The following is an 18,798-nucleotide window of genomic DNA, read 5'->3' as shown; positions in this document are numbered from 1 at the left end:
TTGACTTGAATCAGCCAGATCTTGATGAACGACGAGAATTAATTATATCTGAGCCCTATGATCAGTTCGCTTCAGATTTGATCCAATAGTTAATTGTTGATTTTTTTTATCATGTTTATTGAGTTGGATTCGTATTGCGGGTTTTGTTATAGTACTTCTTGTTTTTTTTTATGGATTGGATTTCAACATATAATTATGGCAGTTATCAGTGCGTCACCTTGATTTATTTATTTGCTTTTTTTACAGGGAGGCGTTGTACTGTTTGCTTGCGGGAGGATTGATTCGCGCGAGGGTCGTTGGCGGTTTAAATAGGGGGAGTGTGGTAGAAAGGATGGGTGAGATTATACCAGCACTAATGCACCGGATCACATCAGAACTCTGAAGTTAAGCTTGCTTGGGCGAGAGCAGTACTAGGATGGGTGACCCCCTGGGAAGTCCTCGTGTTGCACCTATTTTTAGTTTAGTATTATTATTATTTTAAGGAAAACGTGCTATTAGTATGTCTATTTTCCGTGGGTTGTTTATTTGTTAATTTTTTATTTATTTATTTTTTTGTTCCCTTCCCCTGGAAGGCGGCGGCGGCGACCGCATGGGAAGCTGCGGTGGTTTGTTTATTTAACTTTTAATTTTTCGATTTTTGTTGTCTGGTTGTTTCGTCGGGGGGAGGGAGGGCGGCGGCGGGAGGGTTGATTCGCACGAGGGTCGTTGGCGGTTTAAATAGGGAGAGAGTGGTAAAAAGGATGGGTGCGATCATACCAGCATTAATGCACCGGATCCCATCAGAACTCCGAAGTTAAGCGTGCTTGGGCGAGAGCAGTACTATGATGGGTGACCCCGTGGTAAGTCCTCGTGATGCACCTTATTTTTATTTATATTTTTTTGGTAATAAAAATGTGTTATCAGCGGGTCTATTTTTTGCGGGTTGTGTAAATGTTAATGTGACTATCCCCCCGGAAGGTGGCGCAGACCGCCGGGAAGCCGCGATGGTTTGATTATTTAACGGTTGATTTTTTTGTTTGTTTTTTGTTGTTTTCAGGTTTTTTCGTCGGCGGGAGGGCGGAGGGTTGAGGATTCGCGGTAGCGCTTCGTTAATTTTACATCCTCAGATCGTGGTAAATTGATGAGATTAAATCAGAGTGAACGGTCAAGATCGGCCGGAACTAGTTGAATGGTCAGGATGGCTAGATCTTAATGGACGGCTCTGATCATCGGAGATCTACACAGATTGACTTGAATCAGCCAGATCTCGATGAACGACGAGAATTAATTATATCTGAGCCCTATGATCAGTTCGCTTCAGATTTGATCCAATTGTTGATTTTTTTATCATGTTTATTGAGTTGGATTCGTATTGCGGGTTTTGTTATTGTACTTCTTGGTTTTTTTTTATGGATTGGATTTCAACTTATAATTATGGCAGTTATCAGTGCGTCACCTTGATTTATTTATTTGCTTTTTTTACCGGGAGGCGTTGTACTGTTTGCTTGCGGGAGGGTTAATTCGCTCGAGGGTCGTTGGCGGTTTAAATAGGGAGAGTGTGGTAGAAAGGATGGGTGCGATTATATCAGCACTAATGCACCGGATTCAATCAGAACTCCGAAGTTAAGCTTGCTTGGGCGAGAGCAGTACTAGGATGGGTGACCCCTGGGAAGTCCTCGTATTGCTCCTATTTTTATTTTAATATTATTTTTATTTTAAGAAAAACATGCTATTGGTGTGTCTCTTTTCCGTGGGTTGTTTATTTGTTAATTTTTTATTTATTTATTTTTTTGTTCCCTTCCCCCGGAAGGCGGGGGCCGCATGGGAAGCTGCGGTGGTTTGTTTATTTAACTTTTAATTTTTCGATTTTTGTTGTCTGGTTGTTTCGTCGGGAGGAGTGAGGGCGGCGGCGGGAGGGTTGATTCGCACGAGGGCCGTTGGCGGTTTAAATAGGGATAGAGTGGTAGAAATGATGGGTGCTATTATACCAGCACAATTGCACCGGATCCCATCAGAACTCCGAAGTAAAGTGTGCTTGGGCGAGAGCAGTACTAGGATGGGTGACCCCCAGGGAAGTCCTCGTGTTGCACCTAATTTTTATTTTTATTTATAATTTTTTGGTAATAAAAATGTGTTATCAGCGGGTCTATTTTTCGCGGGTTGTGTAAATGTTAATGTGACTATCCCCCCGGAAGGTGGCGCAGACCGCCGGGAAGCCGCGACGGTTTGATTATTTAACGGTTGATTTTTTTGTTTGTTTGTTGTTGTTTTCAGGTTTTTTCGTCGGGGGGAGGGCGGAGGGTTGAGGATTCGCGGTAGCGCTTCGTTATTTTACATCCTCGGATCGTGGTAAATTGATGAGATTAAATCTGAGTGAACGGTGAAGATCGGCCAGAACTAGTTGAATGGTCAGGATGGCTAGATCTTCATGGACGGCTCTGATCATCGGAGATCTACACAGATTGACTTGAATCAGCCAGATCTTGATGAACAACGAGAATTAATTATATATGAGCCCTATGATCAGTTCGCTTCAGATTTGATCCAATAGTTAATTGTTGATTTTTTTATCCTGTTTATTGAGTTGGATTCGTATTGCGAGTTTTGTTATAGTACTTCTTGTTTGTTTTTTATGGATTGGATTTCAACTTATAATTATAGCAGTTATCAGTGCGTCACCTTGATTTATTTATTTGCTTTTTTACCGGGAGGCGTTGTACTGTTTGCTTGCGGGAGGGTTGATTCGCGCGAGGGTCGTTGGCGGTTTAAATAGGGAGAGTGTGGTAGAATGGATGGGTGCGATTATACCAGCACTAATGCACCGGATCACATCAGAACTCCGAAGTTAAGTTTGCTTGGGCGAGAGCAGTACTAGGATGGGTGACCCCTTGGGAAGTCCTCGTGTTGCACCTATTTTTAGTTTAGTATTATTATTATTTTAAGCAAAACGTGCTTTTAGTATGTCTATTTTCCGTGGGTTGTTTATTTGTTAATTTTTTATTTATTTATTTTTTTGTTCCCTTCCCCTGGAAGGCGGCGGCGGCGACCGCATGGGTAGCTGCGGTGGTTTGTTTATTTAACTTTTAATTTTTCGATTTTTGTTGTCTGGTTGTTTCGTCGGGGGGAGGGAGGGCGGCGGCGGGAGGGTTGATTCGCACGAGGGTCGTTGGCGGTTTAAATAGGGAGAGAGTGGTAAAAAGGATGCGTGCGATCATACCAGCATTAATGCACTGGATCCCATCAGAACTCCGAAGTTAAGCGTGCTTGGGCGAGAGCAGTACTATGATGGGTGACCCCCTGGGAAGTCCTCATGATGCACCTAATTTTTATTTTTATTTTTATTTTTATTTTTATTTTTTTGGTAATAAAAATGTGTTATCAGCGGGTCTATTTTTTGCGGGTTGTGTAAATGTTAATGTGACTATCCCCCCGGAAGGTGGCGCAGATCGCCGGGAAGCCGCGATGGTTTGATTATTTAACGGTTGATTTTTTTTGTTGTTTGTTGTTGTTTTCAGGTTTTTTCGTCGGCGGGAGGGCGGAGGGTTGAGGATTCGCGGTAGCGCTTCGTTAATTTTACATCCTCGGATCGTGGTAAATTGATGAGATTAAATCTGAGTGAACGGTCATGATCGACCGGAACTAGTTGAATGGTCAGGATGGCTAGATCTTAATGGACGACTCTGATCATCGGAGATCTACACAGATTGACTTGAATCAGCCAGATCTCGATGAACGACGAGAATTAATTATATCTGAGCCCTATGATCAGTTCGCTTCAGATTTGATCCAATTGTTGATTTTTTTATCATGTTTATTGAGTTGGATTCGTATTGCGGGTTTTGTTATTGTACTTCTTGGTTTTTTTTTATGGATTGGATTTCAACTTATAATTATGGCAGTTATCAGTGCGTCACCTTGATTTATTTATTTGCTTTTTTTACCGGGAGGCGTTGTACTGTTTGCTTGCGGGAGGGTTAATTCGCGCGAGGGTCGTTGGCGGTTTAAATAGGGAGAGTGTGGTAGAAAGGATGGGTGTGATTATATCAGCACTAATGGACCAGATTCAATCAGAACTCCGAAGTTAAACTTGCTTGGGAGAGAACAGTACTAGGATGGGTGACCCCTAGGAAGTCCTCGTGTTGCTCCTATTTTTATTTTAATATTATTTTTATTTTAGAAAAACATGCTATTAGTGTGTCTCTTTTCCGTGGGTTGTTTATTTGTTAATTTTTTATTTATTTATTTTTTCGTTCCCTTCCCCCGGAAGGCGGCGGCCGCATAGGAAGCTGCGGTGGTTTGCTTATTTAACTTTTAATTTTTCGATTTTTGTTGTCTGGTTGTTTCGTCGGGAGGAGTGAGGGCGGCGGGGGGAGGGTTGATTCGCACGAGGGTCGTTGGCGGTTTAAATAGGGATAGAGTGGTAGAAAGGATGGGTGCTATCATACCAGCACTAATGCACCGGATCCCATCAGAACTCCGAAGTAAAGCGTGCTTGGGCGAGAGCAGTACTAGGATGGGTGACCCCAGGGAAGTCCTCGTGTTGCACCTAATTTTTATTTTTATTTATATTTTTTTGGTAATAAAAATGTGTTATCAGCAGGTCTATTTTTCGCGGGTTGTGTAAATGTTAATGTGACTATCCCCCCGGAAGGTGGCGCAGACCGCCGGGAAGCCGCGACGGTTTGATTATTTAACAGTTGATTTTTTTGTTTGTTTGTTGTTGTTTTCAGGTTTTTTCGTCGGGGGGAGGGCGGAGGGTTGAGGATTCGCGGTAGCGCATCGTTATTTTACATCCTCGGATCGTGGTAAATTGATGAGATTAAATCTGAGTGAACGGTCAAGATCGGCCGGAACTAGTTGAATGGTCAGGATGGCTAGATCTTAATGGACGGCTCTGATCATCGGAGATCTACACAGATTGACTTGAATCAGCCAGATCTTGATGAACGACGAGAATTAATTATATCTGAGCCCTATGATCAGTTCGCTTCAGATTTGATCCAATAGTTAATTGTTGATTTTTTTATCATGTTTATTGAGTTGGATTCGTATTGCGGGTTTTGTTATAGTACTTCTTGTTTTTTTTTTATGGATTGGATTTCAACTTATAATTATAGCAGTTATCAGTGCGTCACCTTGATTTATTTATTTGCTTTTTTTACCGGGAGGCGTTGTAGTGTTTGCTTGCGGGAGGATTGATTCGCACGAGGGTCGTTGGCGGTTTAAATAGGGAGAGTGTGGTAGAAAGGATGGGTGCGATTATACCAGCACTAATGCACCGGATCACATCAGAACTCCGAAGTTAAGCTTGCTTGGGCGAGAGCAGTACTAGGATGGGTGACCCCCTGGGAAGTCCTCGTGTTGCACCTATTTTTATTTTAGTATTATTATTATTTTAAGAAAAACGTGCTATTAGTGTGACTATTTTCCGTGGGTTGTTTATTTGTTAATTTTTTATTTATTTATCTTTTTGTTCCCTTCCCCCGGAAGGCGGCGGCGGCGGCGGCGACCACATGGAAAGCTGCGGTGGTTTGTTTATTTAACTTTTAATTTTTCGATTTTTGTTGTCTGGTTGTTTCGTCGGGGGGAGGGAGGGCGGCGGCGGGAGGGTTGATTCGCGCGAGGGCCATTGGCGGTTTAAATAGGGAGAGAGTGGAAGAAAGGATGTGTCCGATCATACCAGCACTAATGCATCGGTTCCCATCAGAACTCCTAATTTAAGCGTGCTTGGGCGAGAGCAGTACTAGGATGTGTGACCCCCTGGGAAGTCCTCGTGTTGCACCTAATTTTTATTTTTATTTATATTTTTTTTGGTAATAAAAATTGTTATCAGCAGGTTTATTTTTCGCGGGTTGTGTAAATGTTAATGTGACTATCCCCCTGGAAGGTGGCGCAGACCGCCGGGAAGCCGCGACGGTTTGATTATTTAACGGTTGATTTTTTTGTTTGTTTGTTGTTGTTTTCAGGTTTTTTCGTCGGGGGGAGGGCGGAGGGTTGAGGATTCGCGGTAGCGTTTCGTTAATTTTACATCCTCGGATCGTGGTAAATTGATGAGATTAAATCTGAGTGAACGGTCAAGATCGGCCGGAACTAGTTGAATGGTCAGGATGGCTAGATCTTAATGGACGGCTCTGATCATCGGAGATCTACACAGATTGACTTGAATCAGCCAGATCTTGATGAACGACGAGAATTAATTATATCTGAGCCCTATGATCAGTTCGCTTCAGATTTGATCCAATAGTTAATTGTTGATTTTTTTTATCATGTTTATTGAGTTGGATTCGTATTGCGGGTTTTGTTATAGTACTTCTTGTTTTTTTTTTTGTGGATTGGATTTCAACTTATAATTATGGCAGTTATCAATGCGTCACCTTGATTTATTTACTTGCTTTTTTTACCGGGAGGCGTTGTACTGTTTGCTTGCGAGAGGGTTGATTCGCGCGAGGGTCGTTGGCGGTTTAAATAGGGAGAGTGTGGTAAAATGGATGGGTGCGATTATACCTGTACTAATGCACCGGATTCAATCAGGACTCCGAAGTTAAGCGTGCTTGGGCGAGAGCAGTACTAGGATGGGTGACCCCCTGGGAAGTCCTCGTGTTGCACCTATTTTTACTTTAGTATTATTATTATTTTAAGAAAAACGTGCTATTAGTGTGTCTATTTTCCGTGGGTTGTTTATTTGTTAATTTTTATTTATTTATTTTTTTGTTCCCTTCCCCCGGAAGGCGACGGTGGCGACCGCATGGGAAGCTGCGGTGGTTTGTTTATTGAACTTTTAATTTTTCGATTTTTGTTGTCTGTTTGTTTCGTCGGGGGGAGGGATGGCGGCAGCGGGAGGGTTGATTCGCGCGAGGGCCGTTGGCGGTTAAAATAGGGAGAGAGTGGTAGAAAGGATGGGTGCGATCATACCTGCACTAATGCACCGGATCCCATCAGAACTCCGAAGTTAAGGGTGCTTGGGCAAGAGCAGTACTAGGATGGGTGACCCCCTGGGAAGTCCTCGTGTTGCACTTAATTTTTATTTATATTTTTTTGGTAATAAAAATTATTATCAGCAGGTCTATTTTTCACGGGTTGTGTAAATGTTAATGTGACTATCCCCCCGGAAGGTGGCGCAGACAGCCGGGAAGCCGCGAAGGTTTGATTATTTAACTGTTGATTTTTTTGTTTGTTTGTTGTTGTTTTCAGGTTTTTTCGTAGGGGTGAGGGCGGAGGGTTGAGGATTCGCGGTAGCGCTTCGTTAATTTTACATCCTCGGATCGTGGTAAATTGATGAGGTTAAATCTGAGTGAACGGTCAAGATCGGCCGGAACTAGTTGAATGGTCAGGATGGCTAGATCTTAATGGACGGCTTTGATCATCGGAGATCTACACAGATTGACTTGAATCAGCCAGATCTTGATGAACGACGAGAATTAATTATATCTGAGCCCTATGATCAGTTCGCTTCAGATTTGATCCAATAGTTAATTGTTGATTTTTTTATCATGTTTATTGAGTTGGATTCGTTTTGCGGGTTTTGTTATAGTACTTCTTGTTCTTTTTTTATGGATTGGATTTCAACTTATAATTATTGTAGTTATTAGTGCATCACCTTGATTTATTTATTTGCTTTTTTTACCGGGAGGCGTTGTACTGTTTGCTTGCGGGAGGGTTGATTCGTGCAAGGGTCGTTGGCGGTTTAAATAGGGAGAGTGTGGTAGAAAGGATGGGTGCGATTATACCAGCACTAATGCTGTAACGACCCGCCTTCTACTAACTTAGTTGTAAGGCTGATCGTCACATTATGTTGTGCTAATTAATCCATGACCATCCTTAAATCTAAGTGCGGAAGCTGTACCAATTAAAATTTTTTTGCTAAACTATTATCATTTCTTGGTTCTACATGTGCTAAGGGGTGTAATCTAAGCTATTCATGTCATTATTACCTCCCCTTATGGTCAAGGAACTTAACTAAGGGTTTCTAGCTAATATTAGGCCTCCCAATCGATCCACGGATCGATTGGAATGGTCGAATCGATCCGGAGATCGATTCAGAGGGCTACTGTATCCGGGAGGTGGGTTGGATCGATCCAGCACGCTACTGTGCTCGGGGCAATATTCTGGATCGATCAGCTCATCGATCCAGACGGGCCAATCGATCCAGTGATCGATCCCAGAGCCTTCTGTTCGCGACAGAACTTGCTGGATCGATCAGCTGATCGATCCAGAGGCCTACTGTTCGCGAGTCCAATTGCCCAGTCGATCCTTCGATCGATTGGAAACTCTCGAATCGATCAGCTGATTGATTCGAGTTTCTGATTTCGTGCCAAAGGCCTGATTTCAGCACTTGTTCATGCCAAAGTTACTTATAACTATTCTAGACTAAATACAAACATTCTAACATCATAAAATAGTGTTCTAACATGATAGAATGCATGATTAACTAGTTCATAACATTTAACTTACTAAGGTGCAAAATAACCAAAACGCTAAAAAGTTCTAATGCTTAAACAAGCTTGCTGAAATTCCCTTAGATCTTTATTCCAAGTTCCATCCACACACATCTTCATCGCATTGCCCTCCAGCCTCCACTAGTCCATCTTTCCTTTACCTTTATCTGCAGTATAAGGAAAAAGTATCTGTAAGCTTTCGCTTAGTAAGAAACCATCTACCTCACAAAAACATGCATTCGATGCAATATGCTTTTAAAACATGCTATTTGAAACATGTACTGATTGAACTAAAACATGGCATGCTATCATACAATACATAGCAATCAAAAGCTAGTCATGGTATACTATCATCTAAAGCATGTGTAACATGAACTGAACATAGAGCTATCATACACAATTATAAGAGTGAGCTGAACTGAAGCATGAACTGAACTAAACTAAACTAAACTAATACTGAATTTAAACTGTATACACAACTGATTCGTGAGAGTTTAAAAACTATACATATAATAGATGAAAATATATAATCATGCTGCTAATGGGCCCGGCAACTGTACGTGCTATGCGCGCATCCCTAACTAGACCCGGGTTTGCAAGTCCCGAATTTAGTAGGGCTACTAGGTTATCTGAACCTAGGGACAACTGTGGGAGTCCAACCCAATGGATATCTAATCCAGTACAGTGCCACTGAAAAGTAAAATACTGAACATAAGCTAATAAATTCTTGTCTTGCTTTTACTAGGTTGTCTAAACCTAGAACTAGGTTATCTAAACCTAGAGGTGACTGGGGGAGCCCACCCATTGGACATCTAGTCCTGTAAAAGCTGGAGCAAGACTAAATAAGCTATAAAATGCTTCTGTTGCATTTATCTAAGTACTAGGATGCCTAAGTTGCATTTTTCTGTGCTAACTATTTAATCGAACACTTGGTATGCGCTAATTCACATCCTTTGTGTCAATGGTCTACGTATTACTAAACTAAGACATGACATTCACATGAAAGCTACTCATACTGCAGGTGAGGGGTTTCTTACCTCCTGTTCGAATTTTCTTACGATTCTAATCGCTAGATTTCCAGAGGAGACGATCCTTTTGACGATCTTCTCGCGTCTACGCATTCCTCTCGCGGAGGGGAGCGTCCTCGTGTCGAAGTCATCGCCGGAAAGTGCCCTTGAAGCCCCAAGAGGGGAACCCTAGCCCTGCTTGTGGTTGGCGCCGAGAGATGAGGGAGAAGGGAGGTTCGGCAGTGAGGGTTTGAGGAGAGGAAAAATCACGAACCAAATAACCCTTCACTTAATTATTTCCTATTTATATTAAGTGGTAATTTCCGCCCAAATCTAACATAAATATTATTGTCTCCCTTTTCTTTCAGCACGACTCTGCTGGGTTCACTTGGTTACCATGGTTCACCATAAGTCATAGGACCCAATAGGTCTCGGGTTCGATTCTCGCGTAGGCTATTTTACGGTCCTATTTATTTTTGCTACTTCCGCTACTCTAAAAATTCCATAAAAATATTCTAAAATTCCAGAAAAATCATAGAATATTTCTAAAATAATTTTGAGAATTTTCGGGCGTTACAAATGCACTGGATCCCATCAGAACTCCGAAGTTAAGCTTGCTTGGGCGAGAGCAGTACTAGGATGGGTGACCCCCTGGGAAGTCCTCGTGTTGCACCTATTTTTATTTTAGTATTATTATTATTTTAAGAAAAACGTCCTATTAGTGTGTCTATTTTCCGTGGGTTGTTTATTTGTTAATTTTTATTTATTTATTTTTTTGTTCCCTTCCCCCGGAAGGCGGCGGCGGCGACCACATGGGAAGCTGCGGTGGTTTGTTTATTTAACTTTTAATTTTTCGATTTTTGTCCTCGTGTAACACCTAATTTTTATTTTTATTTTTATTTATATTTTTTTGGTAATAAAAATGTGTTATCAGTGGGTCTATTTTTCGCGGGTTGTGTAAATGTTAATGTGACTATCCCCCCGAAAGGTGGCGCAGACCGCCGAGAAGCCACGACGGTTTGATTATTTAACGGTTGATTTTTTTGTTTGTTTGTTGTTGTTTTTAGGTTTTTTCGTCGGGGGGAGGGCGGAGGGTTGAGGATTCGCGGTAGCACTTCGTTAATTTTACATCCTCGGATCGTGGTAGATTGATGAGATTAAATCTGAGTGAACGGTCAAGATCGGCCGGAACTAGTTGAATGGTCAGGATGGCTAGATCTTAATGGACGGCTCTGATCATCGGAGATCTACACAGATTGACTTGAATCAGCCAGATCTTGATGAACGACGAGAATTAATTATATCTGAGCCCTATGATCAGTTCGCTTCAGATTTGATCCAATGGTTAATTGTTGATTTTTTTATCATGTTTATTGAGTTGGATACGTATTGCGGGTTTTGTTATAGTACTTCTTGTTTTTTTATGGATTGGATTTTAACTTATAATTATGGCAGTTATCAGTGCGTCACCTTGATTTATTTATTTGCTTTTTTGAGCGGGAGGCGTTGTACTGTTTGCTTGCGGGAGGGTTGATTCGCGCGAGGGCCGTTGGCGGTTAAAATAGGGAGAGTGTGGTAGAAAGGATGGGTGCGATCATACCAGCACTAATACATCGGATCCCATCAAAACTCTGAAGTTAACCTTGCTTGGGCGAGAGCAGTACTAGGATGGGTGACCCCTTGAGAAGTCCTCGTGTTGCACCTATTTTTATTTTAGTATTATTATTATTTTAAGAAAAACGTGCTATTAGTGTATCTATTTTTCGTGGGTTGTTTATTTGTTAATTTTATTTATTTATTTTTTTGTTCCCTTCCCCCGGAAGACGACGGCGGCGACCACATGAGAACTACGGTGGTTTGTTTATTTAACTTTTAATTTTTCGATTTTTGTTGTCTGGTTTTTTCGCCGGGGGGAGGGAGGGTGGCGGCGGGAGGGTTGATTCACGCGAGGGTCGTTGGCGGTTTAAAAAGGGAGAGAGTGGTAGAAAGGGTGGGTGTGATCATACCAGCACTAATGCACCGGATCCCATCAGAACTCCGAAGTTAAGCGTGCGTGGGCGAGAGCAGTACTAGGATGGGTGACCCGACCCCCTGGGAAGTCCTCGTGTTGCACCCAATTTTTATTTTTATTTATATTTTTTTTGTAATAAAAATGAATTATCAGCGGGTCTATTTTTCTCGGGTTGTTTAAATGTTAATATGACTATCCCCCTGGAAGATGGCGCAGACCGCTGGGAAGCCGCGACGGTTTGATTATTTAACGGTTGATTTTTTTGCTTGTTTGTTGTTGTTTTCAGGTTTTTTCGTCGGGGGGAGGGCGGAGGGTTGACGATTCGCGGTAGCGCTTCGTTAATTTTACATCCTCGGATCGTGGTAAATTGATGAGAATAAATCTGAGTGAACGGTCAAGATCGGCCGGAACTAGTTGAATGATCAGGATGACAAGATCTTAATGGACGGCTCTGATCATCGGAGATCTAAACAGAATGACTTAAATAAGCCAAATCTTGATGAACGACGAGTATTAATTATATCTGAGCCCTATGATCAGTTCGCTTTAGATTTGATTCAATGGTTAATTCTTGATTTTTTATCATGTTTATTGTGTTGGATTTGTATTGTGGGTTTTGTTATAGTACTTCTTATTTTTTTTATGGATTGAATTTTAACTTATAATTATGGCAGTTATCAGTGCGTCACCATGTTTATTTACTTGCTTTTTTTAGCGGGAGGTGTTGTACTGTTTGTTTGCGGGAGGGTTGATTCGCGCGAGGGCCGTTGGCGTTTTAAATAGGGAGAGTGTGGTAGAAAGGATGGGTGCGATCATACCAGCACTAATGCATCGAATCCCATCAGAACTCTGAAGTTAAGCGTGTTTGGTCGAGAGCAGTACTAGGATGGGTGACCCCTGGGAAGTTCTCGTGTTGCACCTAATTTTTATTTTAGTATTATTATTATTTTAAGAAAAATGTGTTATTAGTGTGTATATTTTCCGTGGGTTGTTTATTTGTTAATTTTTTTTTTATTTATTTTTTTGTTTCCTTTCCCCGGAATGCGGCGGCGGCGACCGCATGGGAAGCTGCGGTGGTTAGTTTATTTAAATTTTATTTTTTCGATTTTTGTTGTCTGGTTGTTTCATTGGGGGGAGGGAGGGCGGCGGCGGGAGGGTTGATTCGCGCGAGGGCCGATGGCGGTTTAAATAGGGAGAGTGTGGTAGAAAGGACGGGTTCGATCGTACCAGCACTAATGCACCGGATCTCATCAGAACTCCGAAGTTAAGCGTGCTTGGGCGAGAGCAGTACTAGGATGGGTGACCCCTAGGGAAGTCCTCGTGTTGAACCTAATTTTTATTTTTATTTATATTTTTTTGGTAATAAAAATGTGATATCAGCGGGTCTATTTTTCGCGGGTTGTTTAAATGTTAATGTGACTATCCCCCCGGAAGGTGGCGCTGACCGCCGGGTAGCCGCGACGGTTTGATTATTTAACGGTTGATTTTTTTGTTTGTTTGTTGTTGTTTTCAAGTTTTTTCGTCGGGGGGAGGGCGGAGGGTTGAGGATTCGCGGTAGCGCTTCGTTAATTTTACATCCTCGGATCGTGGTAAATTGATGAGATAAAATCTGAGTGAACGGTCAAGATCGGCCGGAACTAGTTGAATGGTCAGGATGGCAAGATCTTAATGGACGACTCTGATAATTGGAGATCTACACAGATTGACTTGAATCAGCCAGATCTTGATAAACAACGAGAATTAATTATATCTAAGCCCTATGATCAGTTCGCTTCAGATTTGATCCAATAGTTAATTGTTGATTTTTTATCATGTTTATTGAGTTGGATTCGTATTGCGGGTTTAGTTATAGTACTTCCTGTTTTTTTTTATGGAAAGGATTTCAACTTATAATTATGGCAGTTATCAGTGCGTCACCTTGATTTATTTATTTGCTTTTTTTAGCAGGAGGCGTTGTACTGTTTGCTTGCGGGAGGGTTGATTCGCGCGAGAGCCGTTGGTGGTTTAAATAGGGAGAGTGTGGTAGAAAGGATGAGAGTGATCATACCAGCACTAATGCACCGGATCCCATAAGAAATCCGAAGTTATGCGTACTTAGGCGAGAACAGTACTAGGATGGGTGACCCCCTGGGAAGTCCTCGTGTTGAACCAAATTTTTATTTTTATTTATGTTTTTTTGGTAATAAAAATGTGTTATCAGCGGGTCTATTTTTCGCGGGTTGTTTAAATGTTAATGTGACTATCCCCCGGAAGGTGGCGCTGACCGCCGGGAAGCCGCGATGGTTTGATTATTTAACGGTTGATTTTTTTGTTTGTTTGTTGTTGTTTTCAGGTTTTTTCGTCGGGGGGAGGGCGGAGGGTTGAGGATTCGCGGTAGCGCTTCGTTAATTTTACATCCTCGGATCGTGGTAAATTGATGAGATAAAATCTGAGTGAACGGTCAAGATCGGCCAGAACTAGTTGAATGGTCAAGATGGCAAGATCTTAATGGACGGCTCTGATAATCGGAGATCTACACAGATTGACTTGAATCAGCCAGATCTTGATAAACAACGAGAATTAATTATATCTGAGCCCTATGATCAGTTCGCTTCAGATTTGATCCAATGGTTAATTGTTGATTTTTTATCATGTTTATTGAGTTGGATTCGTATTGCGGGTTTAGTTATAGTACTTCCTGTTTTTTTTTTATGGAAAGGATTTCAACTTATAATTATGGCAGTTATCAGTGCGTCACCTTGATTTATTTATTTGCTTTTTTTAGCGGGAGGCGTTGTACTCTTTGCTTGCGGGATGGTTGATTCGCGCGAGAGCCGTTGGTGGTTTAAATAGGGAGAGTGTGGTAGAAAGGATGAGAGCGATCATACCAGCACTAATGCACCGGATCCCATAAGAAATATGAAGTTATGCGTACTTAGGCGAGAGCAGTACTAGGATGGGTGACCCCCTGGGAAGTCCTCGTGTTGAACCTAATTTTTATTTTTATTTATATATTTTATATTTTTTTGGTAATAAAAATATGTTATCAACGGGTCTATTTTTCGCGGGTTGTTTAAATGTTAATGTGACTATCCCCACGGAAGGTGGCGCTGACCGCCTGGAAGTCGCGACGGTTTGATTATTTAATGGTTGATTTTTTTGTTTGTTTGTTGTTGTTTTCAGGTTTTTTCGTCGGGGGGAGGGCGGTGGTTGAGGATTCGCGATAGCGCTTCATTAATTTTACATCCTCGGATCGTGGTAAATTGATGAGATAAAATCTGAGTGAACGGTCAAGATCGGACGGAACTAGTTGAATGGTCAGGATGGCAAGATCTTAATGGACCGCTCTGATAATCGGAGATCTACACAGATTGACTTGAATCAGCCAGATCTTGATAAACAACGAGAAATAATTATTTCTGAGCCCTATGATCAGTTAGCTTCAGATTTGATCCAATGGTTAATTGTTGATTTTTTTTCATGTTTATTGAGTTGGATTCGTATTGCGGGTTTAGTTATAGTACTTCCTGTTTTTTTTTATGGAAAGGATTTCAACTTATAATTATGGCAGTTATCAGTGCGTCACCTTGATTTATTTATTTGCTTTTTATAGCGGGAGGCGTTGTACTGTTTGCTTGCGGGAGGGTTGATTCGCGGGAGAGCCGTTGGTGGTTTAAATTGGGAGAGTGTGGTAGAAAGGATGAGAGCGATCATACCAGCACTAATACACCTGATCCCTTAAGAAATCCGAAGTTATGCGTACTTAGGCGAGAGCAGTACTAGGATGGGTGACCCCCTGAGAAGTCCTCGTGTTGCACCTATTTTTATTTTAGTATTATTATTATTTTATGAAAAACGTGTTATTAGTGTGTCTATTTTCCGTGGGTTGTTTATTTGTTAATTTTTTTTTATATTTTTTATTCCCTTCCCCCGGAAGGCGGCGGCGGTGACCGAATGGGAAGCTGCGGTGGTTTGATTATTTAACTTTTAATTTTTCGATTTTTGTTGTCTGGTTGTTTCGTTGGGGGGAGGGAGGGCGGCGGCGGGAGGGTTGATTCGCGCGAGGGCCATTGGCGGTTTAAATATGGAGAGTGTGGTAGAAAGGATGGTGCGATCTTACCTTCACTATTGCACCGGATCCCATTAGAACTCCGAAGTTAAGCGTGCTTGGGCGAGAGAAGTACTAGGTTGGGTGACTCTCTGGGAAGTCCTTGTGTTGCACCTAATTTTTATTTTTATTTATATTTTTTTGGTAATAAAAATGTTTTATTAGCGGGTCTATTTTTTGCGGGTTGTTTAAATGTTAATGTGAACGTGGCGCACACCGCTGGGAAGCCGCGACGGTTTGATTATTTAACGGTTGATTTTTTTGTTTGTTTGTTGATGTTTTTAGGTTTTTTCGCATGGGGGAGGGCGGAGGGTTAAGGATTCGTGGTAGCGCTTCGTTAATTTTACGTCCTCGGATCGTGGTAAATTGATGAGATTAAATCTGAGTGAAAGGTCAAGATCGGCCGGAACTAGTTGAATGGTCAGGCTGGCAAGATCTTAATGGACGGCTCTGATCATCGGAGATCTACACAGATTGACTTGAATCAGCCAGATCTTGATAAACGACGAGAATTAATTATATCTGAGCCCTATGATCTGTTCGCTTCAGATTTGATCCAATGGTTAATTGTTGATTTTTTATCATGTTTATTGAGTTGGATTCGTATTGCGGGTTTTGTTATAGTACTTCCTGTTTTTTTTTATGGAAAGGATTTCAACTTATAATTATGGCAGTTATCAGTGCGTCACCTTGATTTATTGATTTGTTTTTTTTAGCGGGAGGCGTTGTACTGTTTGCTTCCGGGAGGGTTGATTCGCGCGAGGGCCGTTGGCGGTTTAAATAGGGAGAGTGTGGTATGAAGGGAGGGTGCGATCATACCAACACAAATGCACCAGATCCTATCAGTACTCCGAAGTTAAGCGTGCTTGTGCGAGAGCAGTTCTAGGATGGGTGACCCCTTGGGAAGTCCTCGTGTAGGATCTATTTTTATTTTAGCATTATTATTATTTTAAGAAAAACGTGTTATTAGTGTGTCTATTTTCTGTGGGTTGTTTATTTGTTAATTTTTTATTTATTTATTTTTTTCGTCCCTTCCCCTGGAAGGCGGCGGCGGCGACCGCATGGGAAGTTGCGGTGGTTTGTTTATTTAACTTTTAATTTTTCGATTTTTGTTGTCTTGTTGTTTCGTCAGGGGGAGGGAGGGCGGCGGCGGGAGGGTTGATTCGCGCGAGGGCCGTTGGTGGTTTAAATAGGGAGAGTGTGGTAGAAAGGATGGGTGCGATCATACCAGCACTAATGCACCGGATCCCATCATAACTCCGAAGTTAAGCGTGCTTCGGCGAGAGCAGTACTAGGATGGGTGACCCCCTGGGAAGTCCTCGTGGTGCACCTAATATTTATTTTTATTTATATTTTTTTGGTAATAAAAATGTGTTATCAGCGGGACTATTTTTCGCGGGTTGTTTAAATGTTAATGTGACTATCCCCCCGGAAGGTGGCGCAGACAGCCGGGAAGCCGCGATGGTTTGATTATTTAATGTTTGATTTTTTTGCTTGTTTGTTGTTGTTTTCAGGTTTTTTCGTCTTGGGGAGGGCGGAGGGTTGAGAATTCGTGGTAGCGCTTCGTTAATTTTACATCCGCGGATCGTGGTAAACTGATGAGATTAAATCTGAGTGAACGGTCAAGATCGGCCGGAACTTGTTGAATGGTCAGGATGACTAGATCTTAAAGGACGGCTCTGATCATCGGAGATCTACACAGATTAACTTGAATCAGCCAGATCTTGATGAACGACGAGAATTAATTATATCTGAGCCCTATGATCAGTTCGCTTCAGATTTGATCCAATGGTTAATTATTGATTTTTTATCATGTGTATTGAGTTGGATTCGTATTGCGAGTTTTGTTATAGTAATCTTGTATTTTTTATGGATTGGATTTCAACTTATAATTATGGCAGTTATCAGTGCGTCGCCTTGATTTATTTATTTGCTTTTTTTTGCGGGAGGCGTTGTACTGTTTGCTTGCGGGAGTGTTGATTCGTGCGAGGGCCGTTGGCGGTTTAAATAGGGAGAGTGTGGTTAAATGAATGGGTGAGGTCATACCAGTGTATTGCATCGGATCCTATTAGAACTCTGAAGTTAAGCGTGCTTGGGCGTGAGCAGTACTAGGATGGGTGACCCCCTGGGAAGTCACCGTGTTGCACCTTTTTTTATTTTAGTATTATTATTAATTCAAGAAAAACGTGTTATTAGTGTGTCTATTTTCCGTAGGTTGTTTATTTGTTAATTTTTTATTTATTTATTTTTTTGTTCCCTTCCCCCGGAAGGCGGCGGCGGCGACCACATGGGAAGTTGCGGTGGTTTGTTTATTTAACTTTTAATTTTTCGATTTTTGTTGTCTGGTTGTTTCGTCGGGGGGAGGGAGGGCACCGACGGGCGACGGGAGGGTTGATTCGCGCGAGGGCTGTTGACGGTTTAAATAGGGAGAGTGTGGTAGAAACGATGGGTGCGATTATACCAACAGTAATGCACCGGATCCCATCAGAACTCCGAAGTTAGCGTGCTTGGGCAAGAGCAGTACTAGGATGGGTGACCCCCAGGGAAGTCCTCGTGTTGCACCTATTTTTATTTTAGTATTATTATTATTTTAAGAAAAACATGTTGTTAGTGTGTCTATTTTCCGTGGGTTGTTTATTTGTTAATTTTTTATTTATTTATTTTTTTGTTCCCTTCCCCCGGAAGGCGGCAGCGGCGACCGCATGGGAAGCTGCGGTGGTTTGTTTATTTAAATTTTAATTTTTCGATTTTGGTTGTCTGGTTGTTTCGTCGGGGGGAGGGAGGGCGGCGGCGGGAGGGTTGATTCGCGCGAGGGCCGTTGGCAGTTTAAATAGGGAGAGTGTGGTAGAAAGGATGGGTGCGATCTTACCTGCACTAATGCACCGGATCCCTTCAGAACTCCGAAGTGCAGTACTAGGATAGGTGACCCCCTGGGAACCCCTTGTGTTGCACCTAATTTTTATTTTTATTTAAATTTTTTTGGTAATAAAAATGTGTTATCAGCAGGTCTATTTTCGCGGGTTGTTTAAATGTTAATGTGATGGTGGCGCAGACCGCCGGGAAGCCGCGACGGTTTGATTATTTAACGGTTGATTTTTTTGTTTGTTTGTTGCTGTTTTCAGGTTTTTTCACCGGGGGGAGGGCGGAGGGTTGAGCATTCGCGGTAGCGCTTCGTTAATTTTACATCCTCGGATCGTGGTAAATTGATGAGATTAAATCTGAGTGAACGGTCAAGATCGGCCGGAACTAGTTGAATGGTCAGGATGGCTAGATTTTTTT

The 18,798-nt window shown here is 42.0% G+C and overlaps 15 non-coding genes and 10 pseudogenes across 15 annotated transcripts; all 25 read left to right on the top strand.

Moving 5' to 3' along the window:
- Window positions 1-333: 333 nt before the first annotated feature.
- LOC122054421 lies at window positions 334-452 on the top strand. The gene has a single exon (XR_006132736.1). It is a non-coding gene; the product is annotated as a 5S ribosomal RNA (ribosomal RNA).
- A 290-nt stretch (window positions 453-742) lies between these two features.
- On the top strand, window positions 743-861 carry LOC122054282. The gene has a single exon (XR_006132618.1). It is a non-coding gene; the product is annotated as a 5S ribosomal RNA (ribosomal RNA).
- Window positions 862-1,551: 690 nt separating this feature from the next.
- On the top strand, window positions 1,552-1,669 carry LOC122054536 (annotated as a pseudogene).
- A 284-nt stretch (window positions 1,670-1,953) lies between these two features.
- On the top strand, window positions 1,954-2,072 carry LOC122054485. The gene has a single exon (XR_006132788.1). It is a non-coding gene; the product is annotated as a 5S ribosomal RNA (ribosomal RNA).
- A 701-nt stretch (window positions 2,073-2,773) lies between these two features.
- Window positions 2,774-2,892, top strand: LOC122054269. The gene has a single exon (XR_006132616.1). It is a non-coding gene; the product is annotated as a 5S ribosomal RNA (ribosomal RNA).
- Window positions 2,893-3,182: 290 nt separating this feature from the next.
- Window positions 3,183-3,301, top strand: LOC122054388. Its single transcript, XR_006132707.1, has one exon. It is a non-coding gene; the product is annotated as a 5S ribosomal RNA (ribosomal RNA).
- A 708-nt stretch (window positions 3,302-4,009) lies between these two features.
- On the top strand, window positions 4,010-4,127 carry LOC122054563 (annotated as a pseudogene).
- Window positions 4,128-4,410: 283 nt separating this feature from the next.
- LOC122054317 lies at window positions 4,411-4,528 on the top strand. Its single transcript, XR_006132644.1, has one exon. It is a non-coding gene; the product is annotated as a 5S ribosomal RNA (ribosomal RNA).
- Window positions 4,529-5,230: 702 nt separating this feature from the next.
- On the top strand, window positions 5,231-5,349 carry LOC122054370. Its single transcript, XR_006132692.1, has one exon. It is a non-coding gene; the product is annotated as a 5S ribosomal RNA (ribosomal RNA).
- Window positions 5,350-5,645: 296 nt separating this feature from the next.
- Window positions 5,646-5,764, top strand: LOC122054551 (annotated as a pseudogene).
- Window positions 5,765-6,469: 705 nt separating this feature from the next.
- LOC122054340 lies at window positions 6,470-6,588 on the top strand. The gene has a single exon (XR_006132666.1). It is a non-coding gene; the product is annotated as a 5S ribosomal RNA (ribosomal RNA).
- A 289-nt stretch (window positions 6,589-6,877) lies between these two features.
- Window positions 6,878-6,996, top strand: LOC122054251. Its single transcript, XR_006132614.1, has one exon. It is a non-coding gene; the product is annotated as a 5S ribosomal RNA (ribosomal RNA).
- Window positions 6,997-9,975: 2,979 nt separating this feature from the next.
- LOC122054562 lies at window positions 9,976-10,097 on the top strand (annotated as a pseudogene).
- Window positions 10,098-11,007: 910 nt separating this feature from the next.
- Window positions 11,008-11,126, top strand: LOC122054479. The gene has a single exon (XR_006132782.1). It is a non-coding gene; the product is annotated as a 5S ribosomal RNA (ribosomal RNA).
- Window positions 11,127-11,413: 287 nt separating this feature from the next.
- Window positions 11,414-11,537, top strand: LOC122054305. The gene has a single exon (XR_006132633.1). It is a non-coding gene; the product is annotated as a 5S ribosomal RNA (ribosomal RNA).
- Window positions 11,538-12,236: 699 nt separating this feature from the next.
- On the top strand, window positions 12,237-12,354 carry LOC122054514. Its single transcript, XR_006132810.1, has one exon. It is a non-coding gene; the product is annotated as a 5S ribosomal RNA (ribosomal RNA).
- A 291-nt stretch (window positions 12,355-12,645) lies between these two features.
- On the top strand, window positions 12,646-12,764 carry LOC122054554. The gene has a single exon (XR_006132833.1). It is a non-coding gene; the product is annotated as a 5S ribosomal RNA (ribosomal RNA).
- Window positions 12,765-13,465: 701 nt separating this feature from the next.
- LOC122054557 lies at window positions 13,466-13,584 on the top strand (annotated as a pseudogene).
- A 701-nt stretch (window positions 13,585-14,285) lies between these two features.
- LOC122054560 lies at window positions 14,286-14,404 on the top strand (annotated as a pseudogene).
- Window positions 14,405-15,113: 709 nt separating this feature from the next.
- On the top strand, window positions 15,114-15,232 carry LOC122054555 (annotated as a pseudogene).
- A 285-nt stretch (window positions 15,233-15,517) lies between these two features.
- LOC122054467 lies at window positions 15,518-15,636 on the top strand. The gene has a single exon (XR_006132775.1). It is a non-coding gene; the product is annotated as a 5S ribosomal RNA (ribosomal RNA).
- Window positions 15,637-16,324: 688 nt separating this feature from the next.
- LOC122054561 lies at window positions 16,325-16,443 on the top strand (annotated as a pseudogene).
- A 290-nt stretch (window positions 16,444-16,733) lies between these two features.
- LOC122054376 lies at window positions 16,734-16,852 on the top strand. The gene has a single exon (XR_006132697.1). It is a non-coding gene; the product is annotated as a 5S ribosomal RNA (ribosomal RNA).
- A 699-nt stretch (window positions 16,853-17,551) lies between these two features.
- LOC122054559 lies at window positions 17,552-17,669 on the top strand (annotated as a pseudogene).
- A 297-nt stretch (window positions 17,670-17,966) lies between these two features.
- On the top strand, window positions 17,967-18,084 carry LOC122054549 (annotated as a pseudogene).
- Window positions 18,085-18,798: the final 714 nt, after the last annotated feature.

The sequence above is a fragment of the Zingiber officinale genome, chromosome 3A (assembly GCF_018446385.1).
Source record: "Zingiber officinale cultivar Zhangliang chromosome 3A, Zo_v1.1, whole genome shotgun sequence".
NCBI classification, from domain to species: domain Eukaryota; kingdom Viridiplantae; phylum Streptophyta; class Magnoliopsida; order Zingiberales; family Zingiberaceae; genus Zingiber; species Zingiber officinale.
This window is presented reverse-complemented; position numbering and strand designations above follow the sequence as displayed.